The sequence below is a fragment of the Salvelinus sp. IW2-2015 genome, linkage group LG22, assembly GCF_002910315.2.
Source record: "Salvelinus sp. IW2-2015 linkage group LG22, ASM291031v2, whole genome shotgun sequence".
NCBI classification, from domain to species: Eukaryota; Metazoa; Chordata; class Actinopteri; order Salmoniformes; family Salmonidae; genus Salvelinus; species Salvelinus sp. IW2-2015.
In genome coordinates, this window is record NC_036862.1 from 14,076,519 (window position 1) to 14,085,142 (window position 8,624).

General features: G+C 47.9%; 1 pseudogene; it reads right to left on the bottom strand.

Annotated features, from left to right (window-relative positions):
* The window catches only part of LOC111949784 (MAP/microtubule affinity-regulating kinase 4-like), a 69,720-nt pseudogene that overhangs the window by 12,146 nt on the left and 48,950 nt on the right, over positions 1-8,624 (bottom strand).

An 8,624-nucleotide genomic window follows, 5' to 3' on the forward strand; every position in this document is an offset into this window, starting at 1 on the left:
GAGAGTGAGAGAGGGTGAGAGATAGTGGGTGAGAGATAGGGTGAGAGATAGGGTGAGAGATAGAGAGAGGGGAGAGTTACAGAGAGAGAGGGGAGAGATATCCAGAGAGAGAGGTGAGAGATGTATAGAGAGAGAGTAGAGATGAGAGATGGAGAGAGTAGGAAAGAACAGAGAGAGGGTAGAGATACAGAGAAGGTGAGAGATGAGAGAGAGGGTGAGAGATAGAGAGAGAGGGTGAGAAATAGAGAGAGAGAGGGTGAGAGATACAGAGGGGTGCGAGATAGAGAGTGGTTGAGAGATAGAGAGAAAGGGTGAGAGATTGAGAGAGAGGGTGAGAGATAGAGAGAGAGGGAGAGATACAGAGAGAGAAGGTGAGAGATACAGAGAGAGGGTGAGAGGATGGAGAGAGAGCGGATGAGTGAGAGAGAGAGGGTGAGTGTGAGAGATAGAGAGAGGGTGAGAGATAGAGAGAGGGTGAGAAATAGAGAGAGAGGGTGAGAGATACAGAGAGAAGGTGGGTGAGAGAGGGGGTGAGAGATAGAGAGGGTGGGTGAGAGATAGAGAGAGAGGGTGAGCGATAGAGATAGGAGGGTGAGAGATAGAGAGAGAGGGAGAGAGATAGAGAGGGTGAGAGATAGAGAGAGAGGGTGATAGATACAGAGAGAGGGTGAGAGATACAGAGAGAGGGTGAGAGATAGAGAGAGAGGGTGAGAGATAGAGAGAGAGGGTGAGAAATAGAGAGAGAGGGTGAGAGATACAGAAGGGTGCGAGATAGAGAGTGGTTGAGAGATGAGAGAGAAGGTAGAGATTGAGAGAGAGGGTGAGAGATAGAGAGAGAGGGAGAGATACAGAGAGAGAAGGTGAAGAGATACAGAGAGAGGGTGAGAGATGGAGAGAGAGCGGGTGAGTGAAGAGAGAGAGGTGAGTGTGAGAGATAGAGAGAGGGTGAGAGATAGAGAGAGAGGGTGAGAGATACAGAGAGAAAATGGGTGAGAGAGGGGTGAAGAGATAGAGTGGGTGGGTGAGAGATAGAGAGAGAGGGTGAGCGATAGGATAGAGAGGGTGAGAGATAGAGAGAAGAGGAGAGAGGTAGAGAGGGGTGAGAGATAGAGAGAGAGGGGGATAGATACAGAGAGAGGGTGAGAGATACAGAGAGGGGTGGGAGATAGAGAGAGTGGTTGAGAGATAGAGAGAGAGGAGAGATACAGATAGAGAAGGTAAGAGATAGAGAGAGAGAGGGTGAGTGTGGAGTAGAGAGGGTGAGAGATAGGAGAAGGTGGGTGAGAGAGAGGGTGAGAGATAGAGAGAGTGGGTGAGATATAGAGAGAGTGGGTGAGAGATAGAGAGAGTGGGTGAGAGATAGAGAGAGAGGGTGAGAGATAGAGAGAGAGGGTGAGAGATAGAGAGAGAGGGTGAGAGATAGAGAGAGAGGACTTGAGGAGAGGGCTTGAGGGAGAGTGACAGACTGAAAATGAAAGATTTCAGCCATCTGCTTGGAGGCTTGTGGACGTACAGCAGTAGCCCCCTCTCCTTCCCATGCCCCTTAACCCTGCATCATTTCATCCACCTGGCAGAGCTCCCCTCCCTCGGCCCGCTCCCTACAGTTCTCCCTGACTGGCCGGGTTAGCTAGGCTGGCTGAGCCCCTGTTGGCCTGGGGCCGCTTTACTTAACGCTCTAAATAACCAGAGCTCTGATAGACAGACACACACTCACAGGGAGAGGGGCCGAGTAGGGCAGACACATTAGAGTCCTTTGGTTGATTTGCAGCCGTTTCAGAGCACAATCATTTACCCTCAACCTGAGCCCCAAAGCAAAAGAGACCAGGGGCAGGAACTGAAAATGTGTAGAATGTAATGCATGATTATGTAATACATAGCATGTAATTGTATGACAGCATGCAGGTCTGTATGAGCACGTTATTGTGTCTGTTTCCGAGTGTGTTGGTTTGTGTATTTTGTCATTGTGTGTATGCGGTGGTGTATTTGTTTGTGCGGCTGCACTGTGTGTGCTTAGCACGTGTGTGTCCCGTCAGCCCGTCTAGTGTGGCATTGTATTGACAGGGCCTAGACGGCAGTTGCAGTGCATTGCAGGGCCTAGAAGGCAGTTGCAGTGTATTGACAGGGCCTAGACGGCGGTTGCATTGCATTGCAGGGCCTAGAAGGCAGTTGCAGTGCATTGACAGGGCTAGAAGGCGGTTGCATTGCATTGACAGGGCCTAGAAGGCAGTTGCAGTGTATTGACAGGCCCTAGAAGGCAGTTGCAGTGCATTGACAGGGCCTAGAAGGCGGTTGCATTGCATTGACAGGGCCTAGAAGGCAGTTGCAGTGCATTGACAGGGCCTAGAAGGCAGTTGCAGTGCATTGACAGGGCCTAGAAGCAGTTGCAGTGCATTGACAGGGCCTAGAAGGTGGTTGCATTGCATTGACAGAGCCTAGAAGGCGGATGCATTGCATTGACAGGGCCTAGAAGGCGGTTGCTGGTCAAGTTGGGACAAGGCCTGCCACCGCTTTCCCCCTCCCTCCCCTCCCCCAGTGTAGGACCGTAGTCACGTGATAACCACCACCTTCTGGCACATACCAGTAAGCTCTTTATCCCCTAGTCAAGAGACGTAATGAATGTTATACACACAAAACCACCACTCCAGTACAGTCACAACACACAGGTTATGTAGGCACACAATGTTGACAAAGTCAATGTATCCCTGCTATTATTCTCAAGGACTCAACAAATGTAGAAGCACATGTACAACGCTCAAACACAAACACGAAACCCAAACGCTCTGCTCACCTGTTCTCCTTGCGTTTGCAGCAGGGAGGGCCTGTCTGTGCTGTTCCGGTCCGTGGTGCACACGTACGTGTTCCGGCGGATCATGGCACTTGCTGGGACGTTGTTCTGGAAGGCAGGGAGAATGTCAGTTAGATAACACATTCACTGTGATTTGGTGAAATTCAGAAAGAGCTGGAACATGGCTATGTGTGTGTGTGTGTGTGTGTGTGTGTGTGTGTGTGTGTGTGTGTGTGTGTGTGTTGTGTGTGTGTGTGTGTGTGTGTGTGTGTGTGTGTGTGTGTGTGTGTGTGTGTGTGTGTGTGTGTGGTGTGTGTGTGTGTGGTGTTCACCGTGGGTGTTAATCTCCTTGCGGCGGTGGGGATCTCTGACTGGTTGGGGTTGTTGGCGCTGCTGACCATGGGGCTGGAGGGGGCTGGATGGAACGGCTGCCACCACGCTGCTGCTGACCTTCCGGGACGCCATGCGCCCCCTCCTCCCTTCAGCTCCCTGTCCGCCCCGCCACACTACTGGGGCTACGCTTGGGGTGGGATGGGGCGCTGCTGGACCGCCTGCACAAAACAGGCAGACAGGGCAGAGGATACGACATGAGAATCAAAGTCTGGTCCTGTGTGGCTCAGTTGGTAGAGCAAGGCACTTGTAAAACCAAGATTGTGGGTTTGAATTCTGCTGGGGCCACCATATGTACATTTCTGCATGGACTACTGTAAGTCGTTTGGGATAAACAGAATGTTATGATATTATAGACTGCACAAATTATAAAGATCTCACACACGACCGGTGACCTCACAATAGGGTGCATTTGGGACGCAAACTAAGAGACAGCCCACTCACAGAGGTCACTGTGCCTCCTGCGGGGGTGGTAGGTGGAGGCGCTGCGCTGGGTGGTCTTGCTGTGGGAGGAGGAGGCGGAGGTGGTGGAGGAGGTGGAGTGTTTACTGGTGCCGTTGATGACGGTGCTGGGCCGTACCCGCGCCAGGCTCAGACTGCTGGTTGACCGAGACTCACTGCCCTCCACCTGACACACACACACAGAGAAACACACACGTTAGGATCAGGACTCAGGTGATTGTGGACAGTGTGAACACACAGGCATGACACACACACGTATTGTAGCAGACTGGCACGCCAGGTGTTCCCCTGGGATTTGTATTAGCAGCGGTGGGTAAGGTAGCGGAGGGGGATTTCTGTGTAGAACGACTGTGAGAAGGTCACTTCTGGTGACTTTTTAAAAGGACATTCTACTCTAAAATGCATGGAAATGAAATGATGTTGACACCATCTGAAATGTAACTGGTGGCGCCACTGCACTGTAAGGAGATGAGGAGGAGCAAGCGGTGGCTCTCATTCACACCACTGCTTGCTCTGTTTCCTACAAATATACTGATCTTAAAGGGATAGTGCCAGACTTTGGCAATTAATTCCCCAAATCTCAACCTATCCCTTTAAGAGCGTGTCTCGGCAGAAATATATATATAAAAAACTCAACATTTTAGGGGGAACACTGGGAAGGCAGACGGGCAACACAGAAAGCCTTAATGATGAAGGATTTTCTCTCTTTCCCACACACACACACGTTGTCTCGTTGTGCCTCACCTCATTCATGCGCCCCAGTAACAGGTAGGTGGCGGTGAGCTCGTTGTACTTCCGAGTGGTCAGAGCGTCCTTGATGTCGTCACGGGTGTAACCCATCCCCACCATCACCTCTGAAGGCGAGCGGAGAGATGAGGGACGTTAGACAGAGATACAGGCTCAAAGAAAGAAGAGGAAGGCCGTGTCCCAAATAGTACCCTATTCCCTACAACAGTGCACTACTACTACTACTACTACTACTCCCAGGGGCCAGTGCACTACTACTCCCAGGGGCCAGTGCACTACTACTACTACTACTCCCAGGGGCCAGTGCACTAAAAATGGAATACGGTGCAATTTGGGAAGAATACGATATGTAGGTAGGGAGTAGAGGGGAGATAGAGAGGTATTTCACCGATGCGGCTGCCATCATTATGGTCCTCCAGGGGCTCTATATGAGGCTTCAGTTCTTCTCCGTCGTAGCCAGAGTTAATCCACTTGTCGTTCATGATTTGCTAATCAGGGATAAAACGATGTGTTAAAGAGTGCACAAACAGGGTGTGTGTGGTTGCGTGTACTGTAAAGATGAGTGCCGCCTGCCGTTGCCCTCCTCACCTCCAGGGTGCAGCGTTTGGTGGGGTTGAGCACCAGGAACCTGCGCAGGATGCCCTCGCAGTCGGTGGACATGTAGAAGGGCACGCGGTACTTCCCCCGCAGAACACGCTCCCGCAGCTCCTGGGGAACAACACATACAGATAACGTTACACAAAACGTGCACACAACGTTATATAACGTTACACAAAAACATGAGACATAATAATGGCAAAGGGACTAAAAGACAACGTGTCCCTTCTCTTGATTAACTGAACATGAAAATAAAATGTGAACATGAAGTAATCAGCACGAAACCCTTCAGTACCACAGGCAGCATTAGTATCCAAAATGTCACATTTGGCACCATATTCCCCATATAGTACACAACTTTTGACCACACCATATGGGCCCGGGCCAAAAGTGGTGCCCTATTTAGGGAATAGAGTGCCATTTCAGACTCAGACAAAGTAAAGGCCATTTGGCTGTGCTGCGGGGGGGGTCTTGCCTTGAGGTTCTGCCCGTCGAATGGCAGTGATCCGCTGACCAGCGTGTAGAGGATGACCCCCAGGCTCCAGATGTCCACCTCAGGCCCGTCGTACTTCTTCCCCTGGAACAGCTCCGGTGCGGCATAGGGAGGGGAGCCACAGAATGTGTCCAGCTTGTTGCCCATGGTGAACTCGTTACTGAAGCCAAAGTCTGCGATTTTGATGTTGGAGTCGGCATCCAGCAAGAGGTTCTCAGCCTGCAGAGACGGGTGAAGATAGCGCAGCTTTTAAGGACTGAGAGTCTGTTCAGTTCAGGCTGAGTCTGTATGCTCATTTCAGGAAAGAGATTATCAGTGTTTGACATTTTTTTTATGTATTGATAATGGTATACTTAATATCAATGAGTGGTTGTCATTTTGGACAATGAAAAGGGGCCCATGTCATCAGGTCTGAACCGGTCACGTACTTTAAGGTCCCTGTGAACAATGTTCTTCAGGTGACAGTAGTGTACAGCAGACACAATCTAGATAGATATAGATATATATAGAGATAGAGGGAGAGGGGGGGAGAGAGCGAGAGAGACAGAGAGAGAGAGAGAGAGCGGGAGAGAGAAAGAATGGGAGTGAGACAAGTCACAGTAAAAAAGCCAAACACAGACACTGACACATACAAGCTTACAATAATGCTTGCAATGAAATACAGGCCACACAGCACCATTCACCGGCTTTTGTTGCGATTATACATTTTTGGTCGCGTCTCACCTGACGGAATTTGGCCCGCGCCTCTTTCTCTTTCATTCTCCCATGGGACACGAGGTAGTCAAACACTTCACCTGAGGGAGAGAGACAAATCACATCAACAAACAGAGAAGCAGGCTTACAACACTCTGTCTGGTTGAATAGTCTGTCATTGAGGCACTTATACCGTATATTTGTGACTTATATCCGCGGGGCGGGAGGGTTAATGGTCATGAAATGAAGGGAGGTTGGGTGGTGGCCGTGTTGAATAAAGAGAAAATGATCCATTCATAAATGTATCATACTTGTGCAATTCATATCTGGAGGCTACAATAAGGTTTTTCTTTCATTACTTTTATCTGCCGTTAGTGTGCAGATTAAGCTTTAGGGCCTAACTGTACGCTCGCAGAATATTGCCAAATTGCCAAATGCTTTTGGGAACTTCCCAAATGCTTTTGGGAACTTAGGCAGAAAAAGTTAACTTCGATCCACAGAGGCAAAAAGGACAATGCTGGAGTTTAATTCGATAAGAGAAAAGCTGTGCAATGGAAAGTAGAAAATAAATCGAAGGGAGGGACAGAACAGTAGTCTAATGTTGGGGAAAGATTTGGTGAAGTGGTAAGATGATAGCAGTGCCGGCTATGTTATGTGTGATGATTATGAGGCGCTATACAAATTCAACAGTCACAAGACGGGGACTTCCAAATGGCCCGTCAAGGGAACTACTGTTCAGGTGGGTTAAATGGAATAGTAGCCTGAAATCTTTACACTGAATGTAGGTCTATAACCTCTCAAATATAACATGAACTCTTGCAGAATTAAGCATTACTTACAGTGAAATGATATACCAAATGTACATTTTGACTCTAGAATATGATTTATTTATTTCAGTATCTTGAAAGAATGAATTCGCAGTTAGGGACCGTCTGTAAAGGTGCACTCTTTACTGCAATCTTATCAGAAACATGTAGGGGAGTTTCACAGCTTTACATTTTCTTAAAACCGGTTAAACTGATGTCATTTGGAAATCCCTTTTTAAAATATTTATTTATTGCATTTTCTCCCGTCGAGTGAAGCAGAGAAGCAGAGATGAAAGAGAAAACTTTACCAATGTCAACTAGATTGAAGCATCTATTCTATCAATTTATGACGTTATTCTGGTGAGCAGGGTTTATTTAGTCTTCCAGGGCAACAAGTAATGACAGAAGAGAATCTGCATTTATCTAATTATAGAAGTTGATAGACATTGACTAACAAATAGCCTGCAAAAATGTTGGAAATTATAAGCAGTAACATATGCCTATAAAAAATGTTTGTAGTCGTGTTTCTAATAACCCATCTGCAACCGCCCGACTAAATGACATGTAGTCAGGCGGTTGCGGATGGGTTATTAGAAATTGCGGGCCGGTGCAGGTGAACAAACAGCTGATCCGCACACCCCTACTGTATATATAGTGTGTTTAGAAGAGTTATACAAAAATTATATTGTAATTCTATGAGGCACGCAGTAAGTGAGTGAGTGAGTGAGTGTGTGTGCGATGACGGCATTATGCCACAATATACCAGAGAAATTGCAATGTAAGAATTAAGGAGAACATAAAACAAATATTAAAAAATATGCTTAATTGTAACATAAACCGGATAGGTGCAGTGAAATGTGTTGTTTTACAGGGTCAGCCATAGTAGTACGGCGCCCCCTAAAACATAGGAGAGCATACACAACTGTAGTATCTTAAGTGAGATGGATTATTAAATTGAGCCTGATCTGGGATCAGTATCTTCATCATGGAGCCTATAGGGCCTCATTCATCTCAGTGATCCCTGGCCCTATGGTTGACTTTGGGTCATTTACTGAGTGATTATTGACCGGCTAACGAAAAGATGAGAGGAGTGAGAGGAAGATGATGACAGAGAGATGGAGGGGGGAGAGAGAGGCAGAGATAGAGAGAAATAAGGAGAAAGCGAGGGGCAACGAGAGAGAGAAAGAGCAAGTGAAAAAGCGAGAGAGAGGCAGAGAGAAAAATGGAGAGGGAAAGGGAGAGAAAGGGAAAGAAAGAAAGAGGTAAAGGGTGATAGAACGAGAGAGAGAGCGAGAGAAGTTATGAAGTACAGGGAGCCACTGTCACATCTGGATACCTTATTGATGTGACGGATGCATGGGCATGTATGTCTACATGTCTGTGACCCATGCATGAATTTGGGAATATGTGGTGGTGGTGTGTGAGAGAGTTGAAAGAGAGTGACCTAATAATTGAGTGCATGAGTGTGTGTGTTGTGTTTATAAACAGTAAGTGCTTCATGCTAGAGGGCACATCCACTGGGAGAAAAGCAGTGAGGTTGAGATCAGGAGGGGGCACATGCTTGGCTATTAGCTCCTTATTTGGCAAGAAACAGAATGGGAGGAAAAATTGACAATCGAGCGGAGTTGGGGATTAGAGAAGGGAGGTGGGG